We start from the raw sequence: 26,131 nt of genomic DNA, 5'->3' as shown, positions 1-26,131 counted from the left end.
GCCCTTTAGATCCGCGGCGAGGCTGCGATGCCTTCAGCGCTGCTGGCCTTCCCGGCTCCGCCAAAAACGCCGAGGCTGCTTGGTGTGGTCTTGGAGCCGAGGGCAGGTCAAAGAAGAAAAACAAATAGTTGTTCTGACCATCTCCAAGAAGAGAGTTTCACTCTGGCTTGACTAATATTTGAAAGATCCGCCCTGCCGCGCCGCTGAGCATCCCGGCTTTGGGACCTCTGCGGTTGCCAAGAATTTTTTCAGGGACCGGGACCCCGAGGCCGAGGACTGCGAGGACCCCCTGGTCCGGACGGAGTCTCCTCTCCCTCGCGGTGCGCGCACGCCTGGAAAGGCGGGATTTAAAGGCGGCGATGCTGCGGGAGACTCCGCCGTGTCAACGAGCCCCCAAACGGTCCCGCCTCATTCGCCCCAGGGTGTGTGCCTCGCAAGTCCCTGCCTGGTGAACCGTCGCCAGCTTCGGCGCACGGGAGAGGCGTTGGCGGGTCCGACCCGGGGAGTCCGCGGCCAGGCCGGACGCCGGGAGGCTGCCGGGCCAGGCCCGAGCGCAGCGCGGGCCGGACGCGCCCCGCGGGCTCCGGGCACACGCCCCTCACCTGGGCGAGACAGGGCGCGCAGGCGCTCAGTGCCCGGGTCGCGGCGGGAGCCTCAGCCCCGCGCCCGCCCGAGTTGGACAGTTCCGGGGGCCGCGCCGAGCTGTCGCCGGCGCCGCCGCCGCCGCCGCCGCCGCCGCCACCACCGCCGCCACCACCCGGGCTGCCGCAGACCGCGGGAGAGCGTCTGCGCGAAGCCCCAGCGCAGCCCCGGCGGGGCCGCCGCCGCCGCGCGAACGCGAGCAACAGCTTCCCGGCTGGAGGAGCCACTGCCCCACGCGCCGGCGGCCCGCGCGCCGAGGTAAGCTCCGGGTGCCCAGCCCAGCCCGACCCGGCCCGGCGCCCCTGGAACGGGCGCCTCCTTCCCGCGGGCCCCCGTCCGCCTCCACGGGGCGAGCCGCACCTGGGCGCGCTGCCCGAGGGAAGGGCCGCCGGGAGCCCCCCTCCCGATAGAGTTTGCACTTTGTCCCGCGGTCCCACTTGTAGAGGAGGACTCCCGGCCGCCGCTTGCCCGGCCTGTGGGCTGAGGCTCCCTTGAGCCGCTGGAGTTAGGACTAGGTCGTGGAAGCCAGAGGAGTGGAGGCGTCCCCAGTGTGGGCTCCCGGGCTCCGAGTCTCCCAAACGGAGGAGAGGATGGAGAAAGGCAGAGGACGAGGACAGCACCCGTCTGTGGTTAGCCGCAGTGCCTCCGCCACCTGGGCTGGGACGTTTGGGGCTGGACGTCTCTCCCTTCAATACAGGGAAATGGGTAGTTTGGGGGCAGAGGAGTGGGAGGAAGATAGCAATCGAAGCTTGGGATCCCGAGAGAGTTCTACAGCTGAATGAAGGTGAAATGGGGGCGGTGAGACAGAGAGAAGGTCCCCAAAGTTTGCACTTGCTGGGAGCTCTGGGGGTTGGGTGGGAGGCTCGGTTACTAAGCGCTGGGTGAAGGTGTCATCGCGGGATGGGAGGACACTGTGGGACTGCGGAAGGGAGAAGGAGAAGGGGAGGGGAGGACCATCTGCTTCGCCACTGTTATTTGCGGGGGCCCTTGGGGAGAAGGGAGCGGTGGCAGGACGATGTTTCCCCGAATGCTTTCACAGCCTCTAAAGGACGTACAGTTTTTATGGTGACCCATGGGGGAGGGGGGGGGGAATGCTGTGGTCCTTTAAGGAAAATAAATCGCCTTCTAGCCCCCTACCCCCACGAGTACAAAATAAACACAGTTTTGGAATGCTCTTAAAAGTTCTTGCATTAGGGAAACCCATCTTCATTTTCATGCAGAGATGTGGTTTGCAGTTCCCTTTGGTTTTGCTTTGCTCAAGAGCATCACACCAAGGTGAATGCAAACTTTGTTAAGATGTAGTAAAAGATGCTCAAACAGAAGAAATAAGACATTTGTGTTACAGGGCCCAGCCTAAAGCTTAGAAACTGGCAGCTTCAGAACAGTGCATGAAGCTGTAAAAAAATGATTTGTCAAATTAAAAAGAAGGCTTTTCACAAAGTCAGTAAGCTATGTCTTAGATAAAGTTAAAGGTTTTGGCTGGAAAGAGCGCCCTTAAATATTTCAGGGCCCCATTTCTCGGGTTTCCAGAGTCCTTTCATCTTATTTTGATGCCATATGTGCAATGAGTATATGTGCCATCCCTTGCCTGTAATAGATAAACACCCTTAGAATGCAAATACGCATTGCAAGTTCTGTTGTTATGTGAGGTTTTTAAGGAGGAAAAAATGTTTATTTGGGCAAAGTGTTGGTTGTAGTTCAAATTTTATATTCCCATAAATCAAGTATTTGTAGATTTATAATTTACACTCCTACTCATTTCCAAAAGTGATTGGAGGAAGCTTGGAATGAAAACCACAAATCAAATAGCTATTCTTGTAGATCTCCTTGACCTCTCTTGTATGCACGTGTAGTAAAATACTTTTGAGAAGGTGAATTCTCCTCACAAAGGAGAAATTACTGTCCTCTGTGGAATCATCCTAGTGATATAAATGTTTTGCAGTACAGTTCTTTATGCACTTCATTTGCATTGTATTATTTTACATTACGTAATGATCTCTTTAAATTTAATAACCACTAAATAGCATCTACATTAAAGAAAATAATGTTGATATTTTATAGCATTTTACCAATATACAGAGTCACATAGCAAAAGAAGAAAGAGAATAGTGAACTCAATGTATCCTTGAACTGAGGCAGAAAGGAAACCAAGGGAGGTATCTCCTTTACAGTCAAACCAGAGAAGGAACTGTCATTAGTACTTGTCACCCAAACATGGCCAAGTAGTGAGACCTGTCAGCAGTTGGAGGGTAACTTTACAAAGTGCAACTATTGTGTGAGGATCTAACAAAGTACATCAGGTGTTCTCAGCATTCTTTTTATCAGGCTGGTGACCTGGCTCATAGAAAAGAAAACCAAAAAGTCCTGCAAAACGAACACAATTCCAAAAGGTGAAATATCTACATAGATAATGCTGTGTGGAGCTCCCACCATGGAAGAGACAAGAATCTTAAATCCTTGGACTGCCTCCCCCGCTTTAGATTTTTCCCTTCCAGCTGAGTTTGAAGATATCATTGCTTAATTTTTAACAGGAACAATTTATATTAAAAAAAATCCGAACAATGAGTTTACTTCTCACAGGAGCAACTGCTTTATTTGCGAAAATCTTTGTTCACAGAAATAAAGAGCAAAGTTGGCTTTCTGCTGTGCCTATAAAATCCTGTGTCTTCGAAGATCTAAAGGACAACGAGCGTTTGTCCCAGTTTCCCACTGCCTTTTATTTGCTTCTGAGTCTTTACTGTGACCCCTCCTCTCCTACCCCACCATTTCACTGTATTTTACTACCTCCCTGACTGCTGTCTCTGTTCTCCCTGTGTCTCAATATGGTCTTTGTATCCTCCCTTTTCTTTTTTCGTCTTCTTTTTTTATTCTGCAGATTTTTCTTGATCTTCGTTGCTGTATAGATGACCTCCTTTTTGCTCTTTTGCATGTGACTTTTTATTCAGTGGTGTCCTCTTATTAGTGCTAGATTATTTCCACTTGCCTGAATTTCATATTGACATTTGAACCACCTACGAGATGGCTTTATAGTACTCTCAGGTGCTTCAAATCTAACAGGTCTAGACTCTAATCAACATCTTTCTCCTTGCATGAACAAAGGTGACTCTGTCAATTTCTGTATTTCACACAATCACCCAGAATCTTTCCAATATATTTGCTTCCCACACATAATTCACAGACAAATCCTATGGACTCCATCTGCACAATGCCTCACCATGCTGGCTTCTCTATCTACCTTTTTATTGCCACGGTGACTGTCTTTGTTCAGACTCTTCTTATCTCTTTCTAGAGACTACCATGATGTCTTCCTGACTAGTTTACCATCTCCAGCCTCTCTCATTTTCGATCTATTTTACACTTGGTGTGCGGAATAAGCTCCTTAATGCAGAGCCAAGGTCAGTCACTGGCTAAGAAACTTTTTCCCAGTGCCCTACCTAATGACATATAAACCTCTCCTCTGACATTTCAGACCCTTTGCAGTCCAGCCCCAAAGTAGCTCTACATTGTTTACTTTGACCTCATAGATTCATTCATTCATTTATTATTCATTCGTTGATTTATTAATTTATTCAATGGATATTGGAGTACCTACCACATGCCAAGCACAGCTTTAGCAAATAATTTTAGAAGCACCTTGTGTATTGGCTCAGTGATATGCTTCAAATTTTATTTTTCAGTGGTGGAATCTGCTGTCAAAATATAATCTTACGTGGTTGAAATGGGGCCCCGGTCATCCCATTCGCCTCCCTTCCCTACCCTTAGTCTCTAAGGCATCATCACACAGAGTCATGAGTCTACTTGAAGTAATTTGAGAACCACTGCTCTAGGGTGAAGGCAGTGCTCCCTCAATACAAAGCAGTCTTCTGAGTTCTGCATCTTTGCTTGTGCTGTTTCTCTGCCTGGAACAGACCCTCCCGCTTCCCCATGACTGTTTCCACCTGTCAGAGAGTCAGTGAAATTGCTGCATCCTTCCTGATCTCCCTCTAAACTTCAGCTTCTACTCTTCCAAACCTGGTTGCATTTTGCTTGACCTCCCCTTGGAGCACAAGTCATGGTCTTCCTCATATATATGTGCTTTTGGGCCAACCATGCCTAGCTTCAGGCCTTCATTTCCTGAAAAACCCACCTCAGGGCCTGGCTTCTCATAGGGCCGCCACAAATAATTTAATTAGGCAGATTGACGTCTACTTAGTTCTTTAGTCCCACCTTCTGCCTGTAATAGTTGTTTGTTTTTTTACCCCTCAATTTGGTTCTTATAGCAGAGCCAGTGCTTGGCAAACTTGAATACGCATCTAAATCATGCGGGGATCTAATTAAAATGCAGATTCTGGTTCGGCAGATCTGGCACAGGCCAGAGAGACTGCATTTCTAACATGTTCCCAGGTGATGTTGTCAGAGCGATCCTCAAACTCCTTTGAGTAGCAAGGTAGTAGGTGACGCTTCCCAGGCTTGGGAGTTTCTGGCAACTCCTGCCTCTCTGCCAGGTGATTTTCCTACAGTTAGTGTTTGCTTCTATGTTACATTATTTTGAAAGTACTTTAGGCCTCACCATGCTTCCCAAAGCCGAATGGAAGGTGCCATTATTCCCTTGTATTTTCCTTTTATTTTGTTGATAAAGTATTATGATGGCCAGTTCTCCCCATTTTATTTTTTCCTGGCCAGTTCTTTTGCTTTATTACGTTTCCTCTCATTTTCCCGTTATTTTCAGATTGTGCCTGTTCTCCTTTCTCAGTCTGCTACAGTTTTTTTCTTTGCCTTGCTCTCTCTGGTTCTTGAAATTCTCTTTGGATGCCTTGGCTGACTCCCTGCCCCAACTGTTTTCCTACTGCTTCCAAATTTTTTTCTGTGAAAGGAGCACTGAAACAGGGTGCGGGAGACTCCAGCTCTCGTTCTGCCTTTACTGCTCGTATGAGACGTTGGGCAAAGCTGTTTCTTTTCTGGACTCCTCACTTGTGGATGGAAGGTGTGGGTTACACAGCTTCCTGGGTCTGCTTCAGCACCAGATGCCATGTGGGATCCTCACATGGGGCAGAAGGAGCAGGGTGGGGCAGGAAACAAGGATATTCTGATGATGCTGGTGTTGGTATGTGCTCCCATCTAGTGTTTCTGTTCCAAATAAACAATTTGAACTTGTGTTGTTCTCTCCCTGCTCAGAGAGACTCATATTTCTTAAGAAAATAACTATTCCTTGGCATTCGCCAATCCAGTTGTTTTCAACCATGGATTCACACTAAAATCATGTCAGCAGTCTTTGAAAAAAAATAGTGGCATTCTTAGCCCATCTCATGGGAATGATTTACTTTATCAGTATTTTTTTAAATCTCCCCAAGTGATTGCAATCTGCAGCCTGGGTGGAGAACTACAGGATCTGATCCATGAAGGCAGTGTGGAGTGGTGCTCAAGAACATAACATTGTGCTGAGTCAAACCCTGGCTTTGTTCCTCACCAGCTTTGAGAGCTGAGGAGATTACTTAACATCTTAGGGCCTTGATTTCTTGATCTGTGAAGTGGGTTGACTTGGTTGTTATGAGGAATATGTGAGAGCCAGAGGTGTAGTACTGTGCGCCTTGTGGCGTTTATCATGACAGTTATTCTATTACATTTTACATCCGTTGAATCACTAAAGGGTCATCTTGCCTTGGCAGTTAACACTCTCACTCCCTGTTCAGCTTTAAGATTTTCAGCACAGTATAATCACTTTGAAAGGAAATTTATGAACATATTTTTCAGAAGTCAGTGGGAAAAATACAGAAGGCGTATATATTAATAAAAACCAATCCCTGTCTTATTTTTGATCCATCTGGTGCCACATCAACTCTATGATCTCATAAATACCAGAGGTGAATTAAAATACATATAAACTGTTACAAAAAGATGACCAGGCTTTTATACCTACTTCATGAAAAATGACTTAGCTCTTTCCTAAAGACAGTTCTATCATCAACAAATAGAAAGGATTGAAATTCATGAGTCTAAGGGAGCATTTTATTTTGGAAATAAATATGAATGTGCTAAGCATTTACATTTCTCAGTTTATAATGGGAAATGAATTTAAAATAAAAAAAGCATACACAGAGAGATCCTTTCCTATGCAGGCTAAAGCTAGTCAACTTTTTCTTCTCCTTTTGGCTGAGATTCTGGAATAGCTATTATGCTGTTATGCTATCAGCAAATCAAAGATTGGATGAATGAACATAACCAATATTAACTGAGAACCCACATCCCCCCTTTTTCTGGACACATCTGATAATAAATGAAAGAGGTGTTCAATAATTCCAGTGGGCCTGGCGTAGGGAACCAATTGTGAATATCAGGGGCTGTTACGCTGATGGACTTTGCGACGGAAGGAGCTGCGGATGGGTACTATTTCTCATCTTTTTCGCTTGGAATAAAATGTTTTATTTCTGCATTATTTACTTTTTGATCAGGAAGAGTATTTTTCAGTTAAGTCTTCACTAATGTTTATTTTCCATATTGTTATTGTACTTTTAAAAATAACACAATTAAGAAGATACTATGAAATTTTAAAAAGAACTTTTGAGCTACACTAGGGAAAGGCCCATTGTGAGAGATGATTAGCTAATTCTTTAAAATCTTTGCTTTAATACACTCATGTTAAAATTGTGTAAAATTCTATAGAGAGCTGTGATTTTTGGTATGTATTAGTTAAAGTGGTTGGTCTGATGGTTAGCCTATTATGTATGATATTCAGAGTCTAGAGGCCTGGACTCTTGGTCAGCTTATACTGTTCATGAATCAGAGTTCAGATTTTAATTCATCTCAGGCTTAATAGATTGCTATTTCTGTGAAATATTAGTTAGGGATATGGAAATGACTACTGTTCAGTCGAAGTAAGTCATTGTGTCTTTAGGGTTAAAAGGGATTTTTTGTGCAATATCCTCTTAGATAAATTAGAAAAGTGAGACCCATAGAATCTAGGATATTTAAAATCTGAGCCCAGGAAAGTTAAACATTAAAAATAAGGGTAGAAAACTTCTGATATTAACACTAGAATTTAAACTTCACATAGAAATTGGGTGGACTCTGTGATGTCCTTCGATTTAATAATTTAAGAGGTGGAAAAACTTTCCCTCACAGACTTGGGGCGAGGTATTACCTTATATGTCATGAAAATTATGATGCTGAGAATAAGAATAGCATAAAATGCTATTGTTTGTGTACAAATAAACATACCTGTATATAAGCACAGGCATTTTGATTTTATATATATGACATATTTTTACTTCAACCAATTGGTCACTGTACATGATCTTAAATAATATCTGGAGATGCTAATGATTAAATGCATCTCATTTCCTGCATGTGTTGCAATATTGAAGGTGGGAAATTGTATAGCCTAGTGGTTGAGTTCAGGCTCTGATGTCTTTGTGGATGCAAATTCCAGCTCCTCCACGCATTAGCTGTGTAACTTTGACCAAGTTAATCAACCTCTCTGTGCCTTACTTTCCCAAGTCTAAGAGACAGTGAGAGAAACTTTAATGGGATTGTTGTCAGGTTAAATGAGATAATACACATAACATACTTAGCAAAGTTCTTGGCTGCAAAACTACATGAAGTCCTACAGTGCTCATAAAGGTAGCCATTATTATAATTAATAATTAATATCAAATAATAATTAATATCAAATACCTTATAGATACACTGATTTCTTTGCCAAGAGAATTTTGCAACTCTGATTTTTGAGCCTTCTGTTTGAACCTTTCTTCTTATTTTTAAACCATATATATCTTCGTTTACTTGTTTACCTTTCCTTGTTAACTTTAGGAGAACAATGAAATGGAAAGGAGAATAGAGGTGGAATTGTAAGCACTATAAGAACTCTTGAAAACGTGTAACCACATGAAGCGCGGGCAAATTTTTAATAGCAAAATATATAACCTGGGCTTTGAATTTTTGGAAAGACCAAGTGGTTCAAAGCATAGCTTCTGCATAAATGTGCTTTGTGAACTCTGTACGCATGTGTAAACCTGGAATGTTTGGAAGTGACCCAAATCAGAGTGCGATCCAGGTATAGGAGCCAGCTTATTTAACCAGGGTCTGTGTAAGCAGGGCCGACTCATTCAAGGACAGTCTCTTCTTAGGCACCTGAGTCATAGTTGAATAGTCACCTGGATCCTCCTGGGTTCGCAGGCATTTATTTTAACACCTGAATTGGATTCTCTGTGTTGGAATTTAGACAACAAATTAATTAGCAAGAAAAAGACCTAATTGGTGAACTACATATAGGATTACGAAAGAGTTTAAGTCCATATATACCTAATTACTACATGTATGATCCTTAGTGGTCAGTCTCACTTGCACAGCGATGTAAGTGTCTAAACTCAGTATAGAAGGTAAAATCTTAGTCTTGTTCCTCTTTTGCATAGCCTTCTCCTTGTGTCCCCTACATGTGGCCACCAGGCTGGTCCTAAGACCTCTCTCATACAGTTCTGTATTTGTGAAAGAATCCCTGGAGAGCTTGCAAAAAATGCAGGTTCCTGGAATTCATCCTTGAAGTTTCTGACTCAGCAGTCTGAGGTAGGATCCAGGAATCCGAATTTTTTATATTGAAGTATAGTTGATTTACAATGTTGTATTAGTTTCGAGTGTACAGCAAAGTGATATATATAAATATACACGTGTATATATACATATTCTCTTTCAGATTCTTTCACAAGATATTGAGTATTATTCCCTGTGTTATACAGTTGATCCTTGTTGTTTACCTATTTTATACAATATATAGTAGTGTATATATGTTAATCCCAAACTCCAGGAATCTAAATCTTTTACCTAAAGATTTTATAAGAATCACAGTTGATTCACAGACCACACTTGGAAATAGTACTAGTTTTGTAGAGTAGCACTAGTTTCAACCTGGGATGCATATCAGAATTACTGTGGTTCTGAGTCAAGTCCAGTGAAATATGCACAGCTCTGTCCCTCCATGCTGCATTAACCACTGCTCTGAGCCATCCACATGGAGTCTGTCATGTGTGAATTCTAGAGAACCAGACTGTGTTCTCTCACTGACTACCCACTGGCCTTTACCCACAGGTTTTCGTCCACTGTGATTCTCCATGATAACGTGGACCACTGGCCACCTGCCTCAGTATCCCTGTGAGCTCACTTGTAACATTCAATTTCCAGGGCCCAAATCTCACCCTACAAAATCTAAAAGGAAATTGTGGGAGGTAAGGTCTTGGAGCCAGAATTTCCCCCTGGTTCCTCAGATGATGATTATGCCTTGATGGAGTTCTCTAGCCACTGATCTATGGCGCTTCAGACAACCCCAGTAGTTCTGCTAACCACCTCGACTGCAGTGGTCATATGGCTGGTACAGAGACCACCATGACTACTGAATATCAGCAGTGTCTCTCCCCTCCCACATCTCCAGGCCTCTCCCTTTCTACCTCCAGGGAACAGCCACTTCTCCTGTCCTGTGGTTTTCTGGTGGGAAACACAGGCTCCTTGCTCTCTGGTCCCTTCTTGTCTTCCCGTTTCCACAGCTGCCAAGTAGAGGCCCAAATGACTATGCCAAATGTGTAGATGTGATGGCACGCGTTCAAACTGCTGCTGTCCTGGCAGAGGGACCCCTGTAAGCCCTTTCAAATCCTTGAAGTCTTTCTTGCCTCCCTGTATATAGCTTACATAAGCAAGGTTTAAATCTGTCGAGAATTTCACAGGTTCTCAGATCTATTGTCTTCCTCTTATATTGCATTGGAAAAGAAACAGTATAATGTACTCTTGGCTGGCATGGGGAAAAGGCAACCTGGTCTTTAGAATTATTTGACTTCTTGAGATCATGTTTCTGAGTTATCAAGAATTACAGCAAGAAAAATTGTTTATTGTGTATGGGTAACAGTTTTGAGTCTTCAGGGTGTGACTTCAATAGACCCATTTAAAAATGCAAATTATAGGATGTTTTAGTGTTGCTATATAAAATAATGAACAAAAGTGGCATCAAAAATGATTAGGTATAATATTATGAACAACTCTATCATTGATTATTTTAAAAGCCAGCAATAGTGTTCTCTTGTTAAATAACCCATTTTTTTTTTCTTTTGAGAGAGAGAGGAGAGAGAGAGATTTTTTTTTTTTAATTAATTTATTTTTGGCTGTGTTGGGTCTTCGTTTCTGTGCGAGGGCTTTCTCTAGTTGTGGCAAGCGGGGGCCACTCTTCATCGCGGTGCGCGGGCCTCTCACTATCGTGGCCTCTCCTGTTGTGGAGCACAGCCTCCAGACGCGCAGGCTCAGTAATTGTGGCTCACGGGCCCAGTCGCTCCGCGGCATGTGGGACCTTCCCAGACCAGGGCTCGAACCCGTGTCCCCTGCATTGGCAGGCAGATTCTCAACCACTGCGCCACCAGGGAAGCCCAAATAACCCATTTTTAATCTGTAAAACCTCAGAGAGTGATTGAGGGTAAGGTGGCATAAGAGTCGATGGTTTAACATCCCCTCATTGCAGGGTCAGGTTATGATGGAACCCTACGTCCAGCCTGACTCAGCCGTCTTAGGTGTCAACTTCTTTCCTCAACGATAAGGAAGGCTCACTGATAGCTGAAGGGAGCAAGGGTTTCTGAAGGTGAGTGATTGGCAAAAAGGTATACCTTCCTGGAAAGTGATATCACCAATCAAATTAGATGGGAAAGGGAATTATGCATATAGGAGATAGCAATGTCAGACCTTATGGATCTCCTCCAGAGGTAATTACTGGTCCCATGGCAGTTTATTTTCTAACATTAGGGGAAAAAAATTAAAAGGCAACATCTGAACTGTTCCATCGGGCTAATAATGGTGGTTGTTGGAGAGTTCCTCCACAGGATGGATTTTTAATAGTCTCTAGGGCCTGTGCTTAGTTGGGAAGGTGGTACCACTCCTGAGGCCTCTCAGACTAGCCCACTTCTCTGTTTTTGTCAAGCCTTATTATGATACTAGGAGCATGATATTAGCACTGGTTGAAGCCCCTGTAAGCAGCCCAGCATGAAGAAAGGCACAAAGCAGAATCTCTGTGAGTCTCCCCACCCCCATGGCTGCTGTTTCTTAACCTCCTTTAGCAACAGGACGAGGCACGTGCCTCACCAGCTGGTGCCAGATTAGATGGCTTTGAACAGACGTGGCAGCTGCCTGCAAACACTTGAAGGGATGACATGTGGACAAAGTAGATTTATTTTTCTGAAGTTCCAGCAGGCACGACCAGACTCAGTGGGCAGGATTGTAGGGAGGCAGATTTCAACTCAATATGGGAAAGAACTTTCTAATGATTCAAACTGTCCAGCGATGGCCTTGAAGTTTCATGCTTGCTCCAGGTGACAGTATGTTATGGATGAGAGGACCAGCCACCAGAAACAACATAGAAGGAATTCTGGCACTGCGTGGAAGCTTGAATGGGTTGATCACTACAGTCAGTGCCCTTCTTCACACTGTTGATAAAATAATTTGACTATAGGCAAAGGAGGGGAACATATAAGAAAAAAAGGTAGGAGAAAAGATGTTTCTAGACTTCTTAAAAGGTGAAAGAATAGTTACTTCATCTTTTTCCCCCAGACTTTTAAAGCACATTACATTTATTGAGAACCTACTATGTGCTAGAACATTATCTCATTTAAGAGTCAAAAGGCACAAATCCCTGTGTGTCCTTCTTTTTTTTAAAAATTTTTTTTTTAATCAGTCATCAATTTTATACACATCAGTGTGTACATGTCAATCCCAATCGCCCAATTCAGCACACCACCATCCCCACCCCACCGTGGTTTTCCCCCCTTGGTGTCCATACGTTTGTTCTCTACATCTGTGTCTCAACTTCTGCCCTGCAAGCCAGTTCATCTGTACCATTTTTCTAGGTTCCACATACATGCGTTAATATACGATATTTGTTTTTCTCTTTCTGACTTACTTCACTCTGTATGACAGTCTCTAGATCCATCCACGTCTCAACAAATGACTCAATTTTGTTTCTTTTTATGGCTGAGTAATATTCCATTGTATATATGTACCACAACTTCTTTATCCATTCGTCTGTCGATGGGTATTTAGGTTGCTTCCACGGCCTGGCTATTGTAAATAGTGCTGCAATGAATATTGGGGTGCATGTGTCTTTTTGAATTATGGTTTTCTCTGGGTATATGCCCAGTAGTGGGATTGCTGGATCATATGGTAATTCTATTTTTAGTTTTTTAAGGAACCTCCATATTGTTCTCCATAGTGGCTGTATCAGTTTACATTCCCACCAACAGTGCAAGAGGGTTCCCTTTTCTCCACACCCTCTCCAGCATTTGTAGTTTGTAGATTTTTCTGATGATGCCCATTCTAACTGGTGTGAGGTGATACCTCATTGTAGTTTTGATTTGCATTTCTCTAATAATTAGTGATGTTGAGCATCTTTTCATGTGCTTCTTGGCCATCTGTATGTCTTCTTTGGAGAAATGTCTATTTAGGTCTTCTGCCCATTTTTGGATTGGGTTGTTTGTTTCTTTAATATTGAGCTGCATGAGCTGTTTATATATTTTGGAGATTAATCCTTTGTCCGTTGATTCATTTGCAAATATTTTCTCCCATTCTGAGGGTTGTCTTTTTGTCTTGTTTATGGTTTCCTTTGCTGTGCAAAATCTTTGAAGTTTCATTAGGTCCCATTTGTTTATTTTTGTTTTTATTTCCATTACTCTAGGAGGTGGATCAAAAAAGATCTTGCTGTGATTTATGTCAAAGAGTGTTCTTCCTATGTTTTCCTCTAAGAGTTTTATAGTGTCCAGTCTTACATTTAGGTCTCGAATCCATTTTGAGTTTATTTTTGTGTATGGTGTTAGGGAGTATTCTAATTTCATTCTTTTACATGTAGCTGTCCAGTTTTCCCAGCACCACTTATTGAAGAGACTGTCTTTTCTCCATTGTATATCTTTGCCTCCTTTGTCATAGATTAGTTGACCATAGGTGCATGGGTTTATCTCTGGGCTTTCTATCTTGTTCCATTGATCTATGTTTCTGTTTTTGTGCCAGTACCATATTGTCTTGATTACTGTAGCTTTGTAGTATAGTCTGAAGTCAGGGAGTCTGATTCCTCCAGCTCCGTCTTTTTCCCTCAAGACTGCTTTGGCTATTCGGGGTCTTTTGTGTCTCCATACAAATTTTAAGATGATTTGTTCTAGTTCTGTAAAAAATGCCATTGGTAATTTGATAGTGATTGCACTGAATCTGTAGATTGCTTTGTGTAATATAGTCATTTTCACAATATTGATTCTTCCAATCCAAGAACATGGTATATCTCTCCATCTGTTGGTATCATCTTTAATTTCTTTCATCAGTGTCTTATAGTTTTCTGCATACAGCATTTCCTCTAAGATCAGGAACGAGACAAGGATGTCCACTCTCACCACTATTATTCAACATAGTTTTGGAAGTCCTAGCCACGGCAATCAGAGAAGAAAAAGAAATAAAAGGAATACAAATTGGAAAAGAAGAAGTAAAACTGTCACTGTTTGCAGATGACATGATACTATACATAGAGAATCCAAAAAGTGCCACCAGAAAACTACTAGAGCTAATCAATGAATTTGGTAAAGTTGCAGGATACAAAATTAATGCACAGAAATCTCTTGCATTCCTATACACTAATGATGAAAAATCTGAAAGATAAATTATGGAAACACTTCCATTTACCATTGCAACAAAAAGAATAAAATACCTAGGAATAAACCTACCTAGGGAGACAAAAGACCTGTGTGTCCTTCTTAGCCAGAATTCTGCAATTGTTTTCCTGCCCCTCACATGAGGGTCAAGCCCTGTGGTCATCATCAGTGACTTCCCACAGGCTACCCTGAGTACCCATCATACCTGAGCTAAACTCCTTTATAGTCTTTTCATGTTCCCATATCACTTTTTCTGTGTTTCTCTCATGGTGCTTGCGATATTAGATTATAATGACCAGTTTGTATTGATTGTATTGATTTTTTTTCTCACTAGACTGTAAGCGCTTTGAGAGCAGACCCCTAGACTTATTCATCAAGTTAATGACTATTTGAGTCTCTGAAAATAGTAAATTCTAATGTTTGTTGATTGAGTATTTGATTACTCCTCTCATTTCATCCCTCTCCCAAAAGAAATACCTAGGATGACTTTTATCCTCAAGTTAAGGACCTAAAAGGAAAAATACCAGAATACTCTTTCTTCTCCTGACCCTGCCTTTCCAGTCCTAACCACATCCTAATTACCTATCCCATTCATTCTATTTCAGGGGAAGGGCAGAAGGTACTAAAGAGAATGAGGCAGGAAAAAAAAAAATTAGAGAAGGGAAAAATCACCTCCTGTGTAACTCCTTCTTCAACTTGACTAGATGTATTGCCTTCAGCAGCACTAGTGGTAAGATGAGGAGAAAATCCTGCTTCTGCTGTTAACTAGCTATGTGACCCAGAACTAGTCCTGTGACCACCTTTCTGTTTCATCTCAGTAAAATGAAGAGTTTGTCCAGGCAATTTTCAGGGGCTCATTCTGGTCTGATATACTGTAATTCATAATCTCTTTTCCCTTCCAAGGTTTTGTGAAGTCCTTTTCCTCTACGCAGTATTCTCCTGGATAACCAAAAATCCAGAATGATGTTGATGAGAAACAATTTTCAGACATGACATTGGAATAAAACTGTGTTTGTGATCTGACACATCCAGATTGAGTTCCTGCCATATGGCCTTGGGCAAACTATAAGCATCTCCAAGCTGAAGATTCATCTCCTGTAAAATGGGCATGCTATTCTCCATCTCATAGGATTGCAAGGACTCAGTGAGATAATGGATATCAAGTACTTATCCTGTACCAGAAACATAATGAGCACTTGAAAAATGATAACTGCTCTTATTTGGAAATTGTCTCCCCTCTCTCTTTCCTCTTCTATCCAACCCTTGAAAGATACCCACTCACAAGTCCTAAAGAAGTTGTCTTGGCATGGGTTTTTTCGTGCTCCTCAACATCATGTCTCTTCCATCTAGAATTAGTAGAGGACAGTCAAGGTCCCTTCCTGCTGAGGCATCCTGCTCCTACATGTATAATGGCCAAACAAGTAACCCATTTCACAGTGATTGGGAATATATTTATTTTAACATTTGCATAGAAGACATGAATGTTGCTGAGGAGACACTGGAAGTAAATGTGGGGTCAGCTATCTTAATATCATATATAATATCACACCCAGATCGAGACTCTTTTATTTGAAAAAGCTTTGACTGAGCAACAGTGACACAGCAGCTCCTGAGCCTGACAATAAAGAGACACCTTATAAAAATTTATGAAGTTCAGGCTGTAAAAAACAAACTGCACATACCGAGTAGTAGCATTTCTTATTAAAATAATTTTATCTTTAAGTTCGTTGCCTCCACATCATATATAATAGAAGCTCGTGCCGTGGCTAGAGACCTCAACAGCCTGTAAACTTTTATATGGGCTTTTGAAAAGGGATGATAGTTTTACGAGATATGATTTTCTCATCTCACCAAATTAGATTATTTGAGATAGCATCCCTGGATGTAAAATTTCCATCCTGAGTAAATCTGTACCTCAGAGACTCTGTGCAGCCTGCTAGTAGAGTGAAAATGGAGCATAATAAATCTGCCCTGAGCCCATTTCTCTCCACACAGCTCCATAATTCATTCTTTGCTTGGTACCCATGATCACTTTTTCACGGCTAATCAGTCTGTATCCAGGTTGGCTCCTCTCAAGTGCAATAATACCTCCTTCTTGGTCCAGATCTTACTTCTTGGCATGCTGTACCACTTATGGGTTTCTTTCTAGAGTTGTGTGCCATCATGGACCCTGGATCCAAGATGTTCTTAATCACACAGCAAGCAGTTACTCTGGTTATAGGGTGGCCTATCTGTTGCAGTATACTTCAAAAGAGATATTCTGTTTAAAATGGATTAAAATAGATAACAGCATCTCTGGAGGACACCCGTAGACCTGAGTATTTCACTTATTCTTTCCTGAGTCTTTTCTGAGGGGACAGAGGTGAGGTGACCTGCCACTAAAGCCACAAATTTCTTCATTCCAGTCCCTTCCACTTCACCCATGAGGAGCGCCTCTCCATTGCTCCCATGGTGTTTATCTCTTTCCTCCTTTGCAACATTGTGTTGGATCAATGGCACCACCACCAACTGCTGCCGCAAAACCAAGAGTGGATGTAGGTGACTTTTAAGGAGCTTGGGAAAAAATAAAGAGTGTAGGAAAATTTCATCCAAGGTGGAGTAGAGGCAATCAGACTGAACTGGGAGTTAAACACATCATTTCCAGTCCTGTTTCCACCCTTAATTAGTTTTGTGATATTGGCTAAGGAGCTTATTTTTTTACTAGCCCTCACTTTTGTCGTGTAAGACGGGTAGCAATGGTACCTTTTAGGAGAGAAAATTCTATAAATTATGAATTATACAGACATGGAAAATTGTCTCTTCCTCCCTACAGTTTAACAACTTAGTGTCATGAGACTACGTTAATGGAACCTGGAACTTTGGAAGAAGAGTTATCAAGAGGATTGTGCCACCCTGCAGGGTGCAGGCCAGGGGCCACTCAGAAATAACTTTGTGTAGAAGGCTGGGTTAACAGCTGTAGCCTGGTCAAAGGGCAGGCATCTAGAGCAGCAGCTCAATGGAGAATACAAGAAGGGAATGGCTTGGTGGAACAGGAATCTGACAGAATCAACAGCATCCAGTCTGTTGGTTTCTGGGGAAGGGTTATCTTCATGTCCTTCAATGATTTGAAAGACTGTTAATCGAGGAGCTCCTTAAACTTTTTTTTCAGAATGCTTTCACCTAAATTTATTCATTCACCTTCTCTTCGACTCCTGAATTTGCTAAGAGCCTCTATTTCTTTTTTTTTTTCAGTTACAAACATACATATTTTTTCCAGATTACTTTCCATTATAGGTTATTATAAGATACTGAATATTGTTCCCTGCATTATATAGTAAATCCTTGTTGCTTATCTATCTCTTGCCTAGTTTTATAGAGGAGGAAACTGAAGCCCTGAGAAAAGTGCCAAGTGGCCCAGCCCAGTAGTGGCAGAGCAGGACGGGGGTCTCACCGAGGACAGTGGGCTCCCAGCTGCTCTATGCTGGGCCATGGACCAGTTTCCAGCATCACTTGGAAACTCGTTAGAGATGCAGAAACTGAGGCCCCACCTCAGATCTACTGAACCTGAACCTCCATTTTAAACCTCTGGGTGTTTCATTTGCACACTAAAGTCTGCGTAGGACAGTAATGAAGTGTAGTCTCCCTCCTCCACTAAAAGTTCGTCTCTGCTCCATGCTTCTGACCCAGGCTCAGGCCCCCTGGGTTCATGGAGAGGCCGATCTGTAAAGGGGAAAAACATGCTGGAGGTGGATTTTATGTGTGAAATAAAAGTTTTTTGCTCCCACAATCATTTTGAGGGGTTATTTAGACAAATATAAATAGATAAGCAGGATATGAAATACTTATTTCAGTTAAAGGCTTTCTAAGTTGGCTCCTGGGCAAACTTCCTTCTAATATCACCACCTTGTATCAGCAAAGTCCCATCTAAAAATATGTAAATATAACAGGACAAGTAGACAACATATCTGCTTAGACATCTGAGTGATTAGAATGATTTAAATTAAATCTTGTACTTCTGTTTCTGAAATGACTTCAGGATGCTAAAGTTATTAGACCCCCTAAATTCCAAATTCTGAAAATAGCCGTTCTAGATATTTTACAAGAATATGGCCTTAAAATGTAAACATCAAAGTAACCAGTTAACACCAAATTTGGGACATAAACATGCTCTCAGAACTATTTTGATAGTCGGCAAGTCATTAACTCCTCCAGGAAGATGACTTTCCACAGTCAAATAGAAGTATGTATTTAGTTCCTACCATGTGCAAGTATGTCACTGGAGATAATATTGTCTAAGAAAAGAATCTTTGAACTGTTCTCTTTGTCTTTCATCATCCTGCAAAAGAACCAGTTGACTTTGTAAAAGTCCTGCCAGCCACACGACATGACAACTCTTGGTAGTGCCAAGATAGTTGAATGGGACAGTTAAGAGTGACTCATTTGTTCTGAGATATCCAGGACCACCTTAAACATGCTTTGAATTCTAGGGTACCTGATATCAAGTCGTAAATTTGGGATAATGGATAATTTAGTCCTTGCATTGCTCGGGAGGTCTCTAGGATCCCCCAAATAGGTAAACTCTTGCCAGTTCCCTAGTGTGACCATCTGAAAAGGGTCATTTGTGCACATGTTGCTTTGTACATGCAAGCCCAGAAAATGGAACAAGGGCTTTAAATATTTACAAATATGATGTGAAAAATATGATGCGTGTGATCTATACAGTTCTTTTATAAGAGAGGGAAAAGTGACATGCCCTTTGTATGATGGCTTTATCTTTGATTCCTGTCCCCATCAATTTTTGTGGCGCTTGCTCTCAGCTTTACAGGTAGAATGACATTGTTGTTTTGGCTGAACTACCCTGGGTCGACTGCCTTCACTAACTACAGCCCATCTACTGCTGAGATTTTCCATCTCTTGAGGCTGGCATTATATTATGCCACAGTATGCAGCACTGGTTCCTTTATTACTTTTTTCTCTCTTACCTGCCTTGTATTCTCTCTCACCCTTCTTCAGTTCATTGCATCGTACCCAATCAGATCATGTGACTCACAAAAGAAATGATAAGGCTGCATATTCAAGTGGATCTATGTCAGTAAGTTGCTGCCAGAGCATACCGTACCATCTATGTACAGAAAAATATTCTGTAATAGACATCCTAGTTTATTCTTATGAGAGTTTTAAAATATTACCACGTTTAGGGGTGTTAGGGTAGTTTCTGGATTGAGATGATCAATTGGATCTGAGATGATCAATCTTGTGTGGTTTGGAGTAGTGAGCATTATGCTCTTGACATAAGAAAAAAGGAATATCCCAGGTATATGGATATTGTACATGTCACCAAAACAAGGTTACAAAGAAAGACAATGGAATATATGTCTTCAACATGGTTCTTCAAGTTGAATAGTTTACAGATTTTGTCATTCATTAGAGAGTTGTAATTTTACTCAATGCTGTTTGTATTTGGAGGACTCTTTGTTATCAAATTTTTATTTAACTTCTGAGAGTGATAGGGCTTGACATAAATAGTGTTACCTTTTGTTTTTAGACCACAATTAAACATCCTGTACATGTTTACATGCCTGGAAAGTCATACTGATTCTTTGTCCTTCATTCCCTCACTTCTTTGCACTAATATTAAGCCAAATGTTTTGATCTTCTTATTCAAATCATTCCTTAAACTGAACAATTATGATGTTTTCACCTTGGTTTCCTTCCTTTTTTTTAAAAAAAATCAATTTTATTTTCCTTCCTTTTTAAAAAAATTCACATTATGTTCCATGTAGAGATAACAGTAACAATAGCAACCATAGGCCATAGGCTGCTTTACTTTGTGTGGTAGTGTTGAAGCACTTTACGTGCACTATATCACTTAACAACAAGGTGGGCACTATCATCATTCCCGTTTTACAAATGATGAAACTCATGCTTAAGAACTCCAGGAACTTTTCTAGGTCATAAGACTCGTGCCTGACAAAACATGATCTTGAACCCAGGCCTCACTGACTCTAGAATCTACCTGCTTCATGACAACCGTAATGCAAGAGCAGAAAGGAAATTTAAACGTCATGTAGTTCCAATTATTCTTTTCACAGATGAAGAAATAGGTCGAGTGAGGTTACATGCCTCACCCTAGGTCGCACAACTAGCAAATGGAAGAGGCAATTTCAATTGGTGTCCATTTTCAAGGAGGTTATGCAAGCATATTCCATTCCATCTGATTGGTTTGGACCAGGCATCCTCTCTGGACCAGTCCACTGTAGCAAGGAGTATGGGCACACCGTACAGAATTGTTCAGAATGGCTGCTCCCTCACGCCCCTCTTGCTGGAGGTTAAGAGGAATCCTTGTAACCGGGCAGACACTGCAAAAGCTCTTCACTGTATGGGGTTGTTATCTTCCAAGCTGGAAGCCCATTTCTAACCAGATTCTCTCAAAGCCAGGAAGCAAGTCCCTGCTAGGGAATTTTCCATGTTATTAGGACCCCTTCTCCCTTCAAAGTAGATCAAATCCAGGGTAAAACCAGTCTGCCTTCACTGTTCTTCACTCAGCCCACTCTCCAGGCCCTGCCTCTATGTTGAAGATAGATTGAGTTTGACAGATGGAAGACCAGCAGCAGTCCCGAGACTGGCTGCCAAATGGGACAGAGGAGGAGATGATCTGATGGGCTGTGGCATTAAACTGAAAGGGTAGAACATGGATGCACAGATGAAGGCAATGAATGGTGACCCTCCTGAGGAAAGAGCAGTATTTTTCATCACTGAACGAACCATGCTGAAGGTTTGGAAAAGGGAGAAGGCAGCTACTGGGCAAGGTACTGCTTTCTATATCACGGTTTAACTTATAGAAGGGTGCTTCAACATAGATGGGTGTCCCAATTGGACTTGTTTTTAATAGTATATTTTTCTGACCACAAAACTAATCTAAACTTATTCAAGAAAAGTATGAAGAAAGAAGCTGTGATTCACTGAGACACACATGCAGGTGGAATGGTGATTCACTGTGACACAGTTGTGTTTTACTCTAGATGTGCACATCTTTCCCCTTTCCAGAACTCTGTGCTCTCTTTGCCTCAGGGGAGAGTGGTATAGCAGAGATGAAAGCAGAAGTTGCCCATACTAGAAGAGAGACTGGCTCTGGTGTTCTAGAGTCTCTTGGAAGGGACTAGATCCCATAAGGGGAGAGCGGTGGGGACTTTTGGGAAGGATAAGCAGGAAAATGTGAAAGAACAGAAAAGGAGAGTTGATTTCCTAAGGTTGGTGGAGCCAGTGCTCTGTCTTTTGGAGCACCCCAGGACTTTGTGGGAGAATGTAATCATAGGGATGCTAGGTATTTTCCTTACCAGCCTTAGTAAGGAATCCTACAGTACATGAAGCAGGCCCCCCAGCACCAGAGTACATGAGATTTCTTTCAAAAATGCAAATCTGAGCATGTTTCCCAGGAAAAGGGCCCTTGAGTGACTTCCTGTCTGTAGGAGATACAGAAAAGCATTCCAAGCAGATGAAATAGCATGTACAAAACTATGAAGTTCGTGGCACATGTACTCTGTACCGGTGACTTTCTTCATCTGGATCACAAGGTTGTTGAGCAGCTGGAAGGATGGGTACGGACTGCTCATGGGTGGCCTTGACTGCCATCTGGTGGAATCTCTGCAGACCAATGATTTTCAAACATCTTTTAGGAGTATACATAATTTTTAAAAAATTAATTAATTATTAATTTATTTTTGGCTGTGTTGGGTCTTCGTTGCTGCGTGCAGGCTTTCTCTAGTTGCGGCGAGCGGGGGCTACTCTTCGTTGCGGTGCACGAGCTTCTCATTGCTGTGGCTTCTCTTGTTGCCGAGCATGGGCTCTAGGCACATGGGCTTCAGTAGTTGTGGTATGCGGGCTCAGTAGTTGTGGCTCGTGGGCTCTAGAGCGCAGGCTTAGTAGTTGTGACGCATGGGCTTAGTTGCTCCACGGCATGTGGGATCTTCCCGGACCAGGGCTCGAACCCATTTCCCCTGCATTGGCAGGCGGATTCTTAACCACTGCACCACCAGGGAAATCACCATAATTTTTAGAATAAAATCTTACACAGAAACCCAGTGGACCCTCATGCCATGCCCTTCCCCACATAGCCTTGAACTCTTGACGTGTCTCTGTGTGACCATGACTATGGATAATAAGGAACCCATTATCTGATCAGATTTGAGATTTAAAAGGATGACCACAGTGGTGGTATGAAGATACATTGAGGGGTGGAGATGGAGAATGTCAGACTGGATACAAAGAGGCCAATGTAGTGAGAAGAAATTTGTGAACACAAATTGGTAATGTAAAAATAAGTTCATTTTTATATGAATTTCAGTTTTTATTGTGAGCCTCATTTGATTTGATGGTAGAAATTTAGTTTTAATTCAGGGTCACTCTCCTCTGAATTAGATCAAATTTCAGGGGAGTGTTTTGTATACATAGTAAAAGCCACTGCTTATTCAAAGCTTAATTATGGAGAGAGCAGGACCTTTAAAAATTTACCACATTTAATTACTACAGTAATTATGTATGGCATGTACTATTATTACCCCCATCTTATGGATTAGACCCAGAAAACTGAGTGATTTGCCATAGTCAAATAGCTCTTAATGATTAGAGCTAGGATTTGAACCCAGATAGCCTGCCTCCTAGTATGTGCCAGTATCTTCATTCTTAACCAATGCAGTATGATGTGGGGGCATCTATGGGGAGTGTACCATTTTGTCCTTGGGAATGATCAGTCCTCTCTGGCATTTTTCACCATGCATTTGTTTTTCTTCATCCCATCTGGTTCTAGGACATTGTCCATGCAGGTGGCTCTGGATCCTCCAGAATGATTCATTCAGCTGTTCACAACCTATACTACACTTGTAAGAAACTCTTTGAGGCTGCCTGGGACTCCGTCTACCTAGGGCAGTGGTTCCCAACTGCGATTTTGCCCCCCGGGACATTTGGCAGTGCCTAGAAATGTTTTTGGTTGTCCCAAAAGGTGAGGGTGAAGATTACATTACTGGAATCTAGTGGGTAGAGGCCAGGGTTGATGATAAACATCCTACACTGCACAGGACTGTCCCCACAACAAAGAATTATTGGGCCCAAAATGCTAATAGTGCCAAGGTTGAGCAACTCCAGCATAGACATGAAATTATGTTTCAGCCATTTTATTTACAAAGTCTTGCTTTATTCCCAGGGCTCCATCTTCCCAGGAAGGCAGAGATTCCCTTGGTTCTTAGCTCCACCAAACCTTCTGGGTTTTTTGTTACCTTTCCCTCCATCAGGGGTCAATGTAGGGCTGTTAAGTGGGATGGGACCTGGGCCCCCTTTTCAGGTACCCACTTAAGTCAAAACTCTCTGCGTACCTTTTGATTGTTTCCCTCTCCTTTCCTTTCATCTAGTCTGAATGTAAAAATTTTGCTCTTATTCATCATATTCCTCCAAATCTGTTGCCCATGAGTTCCCCTAACATTTGAAACAAACTGTAAGAATTGATTACCTTTTTCTCTGCTTTATGCTATGTAATCTCTGTCCTGGGGGCAATAAATACAGAATAGTCAGCAGACTGAATGAAGTTTTACAGAAATGCAAAGAAAACCTTAGTTTATCCATGTCAGCATTTTGCAGTCTATATTCTGAGGCGTGACATTGTCCCTGGAGAGTCACAAGATTTTTTATGAAAAGGAAGAAGTGATGCATGTGGTCCCCTTCTCTAGGAATTCACAAGTGGTATAAAGAAACTATTTAAATTTGTTTATCCCAGGACTTCCACAAAGTATTTGACCAGAAAGTTTTTCTTTTTCATGGAATCCCTAAGGATGGCTTGTATGTATTTTGAGAAATGCTAGTCTATGTGATAAATGTGGCCTTTATCAAAACATTGGCAGAGATAAGAGGATAGGTTCTAGGGATGTTAAAAGTTAGGCTCAACAGGACTTGATGAATGATTGGTCCCAGGAGGTAAAGAAGCAAGAGAAATCAGTGAGAGAAAGTAGAAACTTCAAAATTGAAGGAACAAATTTTGTATCTTTCTTTATATATCACAAAGTATTAGGCACCAGGGCTTTTAAAAAATATAAAACACAAAATGACAATACTGGGTTTATCTCTCTCCTGGATTGTTGTAATGGCTTTCTAAATGGTCTCCTAGCTTTCATTCACTGCTTCTTCTAATCTTAACACCACAAAGTGACCAAAGAAATCTTTCTAAACAAAGATGTAATCATGGCATTGCTCTGATCAAAGAACTTCTCTGACTCAGTTTTGTACAGAGACAACCCAAACTCCTTTGCATAGTGTTCAGAGGCCCTTGGTAAAATCTTCCTGAATATGGATTTAACTTGGGGTGGCAAGAAATGAGCAGCTCTTACTCAAGAGATCTTGACTTGCACAGCCAGTGCTTATGTGCTGTGTGCTTTTAGGGACTCCGGGGGATAAGTCAAGCTGTGCTGGGGGCCTTGCATCTGCTCCTGCCTCAGGCGGATGCCTTGACTCTGTATGTATTATAAATATATTGTAATTTAATCTAATCTTAGAATGAGAGAGTGTGTGGTCAGTCTCTGCCTATGTGGGGGTCTTCTGTTCCTCCAGATCCTCTCTCACCCTTGTCTGCTTGGTTCTCTGCTCTGGGAGGCTGACCTGTATGGACTGAATCTGTGGAATCCCTTGACCTCTGTCTTGTAGTTGGGTTTGGTTAATGGAAAATGCTGACAGGAGATAGGAGGGAGGGAGGAGAGTGACATCAGAGTGCATATTCCCTGGATCCCTCCCTGCAAGGGCACCGCAGGCTGGCTGTGCCCTGTGCTGGTCACTGCTTCTCTTAAGGTGACCTCCCCCATGGTCTTTCCTCCTCTCCATGTTGGGGTAACTGCCATCTCTCTGGTGGTGATAACACCACTTCTGCTTGAACTCCTGGTTCCTGCATCTCCTTGTGGTTCCTCTGTACCCTGATTATATGCTTGTAAATAGTCTCTTAAAAATAAACCCTCCTCAAATACTTTCCCAAACTGAATGTTGCATTTCTTTTCCATTGGGACCCTAGCTGCTATAGTTGGCCGTCTGAAACACCTAAGTAGATTTTTGAATGTCTGTGAATGGTAAGGATTTACATGATAAAGAGTTGAATGAAACAGAGACACATCATAAAATGTCCATTTTTGAGTTCTATCTCATATTTCAAATGGTACCATAAAATTATAAAATGGAATATTAAATTTAAAAGTAACTTAGAGTAAGGATAGTATTCATTTTCTAGTCAAGAAAGACCATTTCTCTTGTGTTCCATTGTCTGGAAAAATTTCCATTTCATTGGTTAATGATTTTCCATGAAAATTAACAGACAAGAGCTCTGAGTTGGCTTGGGTGGTGGGAAAGACTCCACCTGCACACAGTTTTCTCTGGCGAGGTCCATGGGTTTAGGTGTGTTGGAAGGTTAATGGGAGCGGCAGACATAGGAATCATTAGATGGCTCAGTGACTACAGCTTTTGCAGCTGGTCTTTAAAGAGCCCCCAAAGAATTTTCAAGTAAAAGAAGCTCTTAACTGACTTATAGCTAAGCAGTTCTCTTCTAGAGTCAGGGGAGAATCTTCTTCAGGAGAGGAATTCTTCCTGAAGAATCCAGGTAGAAATGCCATTTTTAGATAGTCTTCCTCCTCCAGATGGTTTATAGTATCTTGTGTTCTTTATATTAGGAGAGAATATATAGCACTGAAGCTGAAAGGACTTCAGTGTGAAATTTGCAAGGAACAGCAAAATGCATTTTTTTCTGTTTACAATAATAACTGATATTTAGCTCTTAGTCTATTTCTTATTGGTTAATATTCTTTCTCTTTGAAGCAAAAACATATATACATAAATATGTATGTGTATGTGTGTATATATGT

The 26,131-nt window shown here is 42.0% G+C and overlaps 1 protein-coding gene across 7 annotated transcripts in view; it reads left to right on the top strand.

The window, feature by feature from the left end:
* Nucleotides 1-801: 801 nt before the first annotated feature.
* Nucleotides 802-26,131, top strand: part of ZNF385B (zinc finger protein 385B) — a 422,990-nt gene continuing 397,660 nt past the window's right edge. For all 7 annotated transcript variants that reach the window (XR_009504237.1, XM_059928242.1, XM_059928241.1 and 4 more), the window contains exon 1: nucleotides 802-900. The gene's annotated coding sequence lies outside the window, so the exon portion shown is untranslated. The remainder of the gene's footprint in view (nucleotides 901-26,131) is intronic.

Source organism: Balaenoptera ricei, chromosome 7 (assembly GCF_028023285.1).
Source record: "Balaenoptera ricei isolate mBalRic1 chromosome 7, mBalRic1.hap2, whole genome shotgun sequence".
In the NCBI taxonomy this organism is placed as follows: Eukaryota; Metazoa; Chordata; class Mammalia; order Artiodactyla; family Balaenopteridae; genus Balaenoptera; species Balaenoptera ricei.
This window is presented reverse-complemented; position numbering and strand designations above follow the sequence as displayed.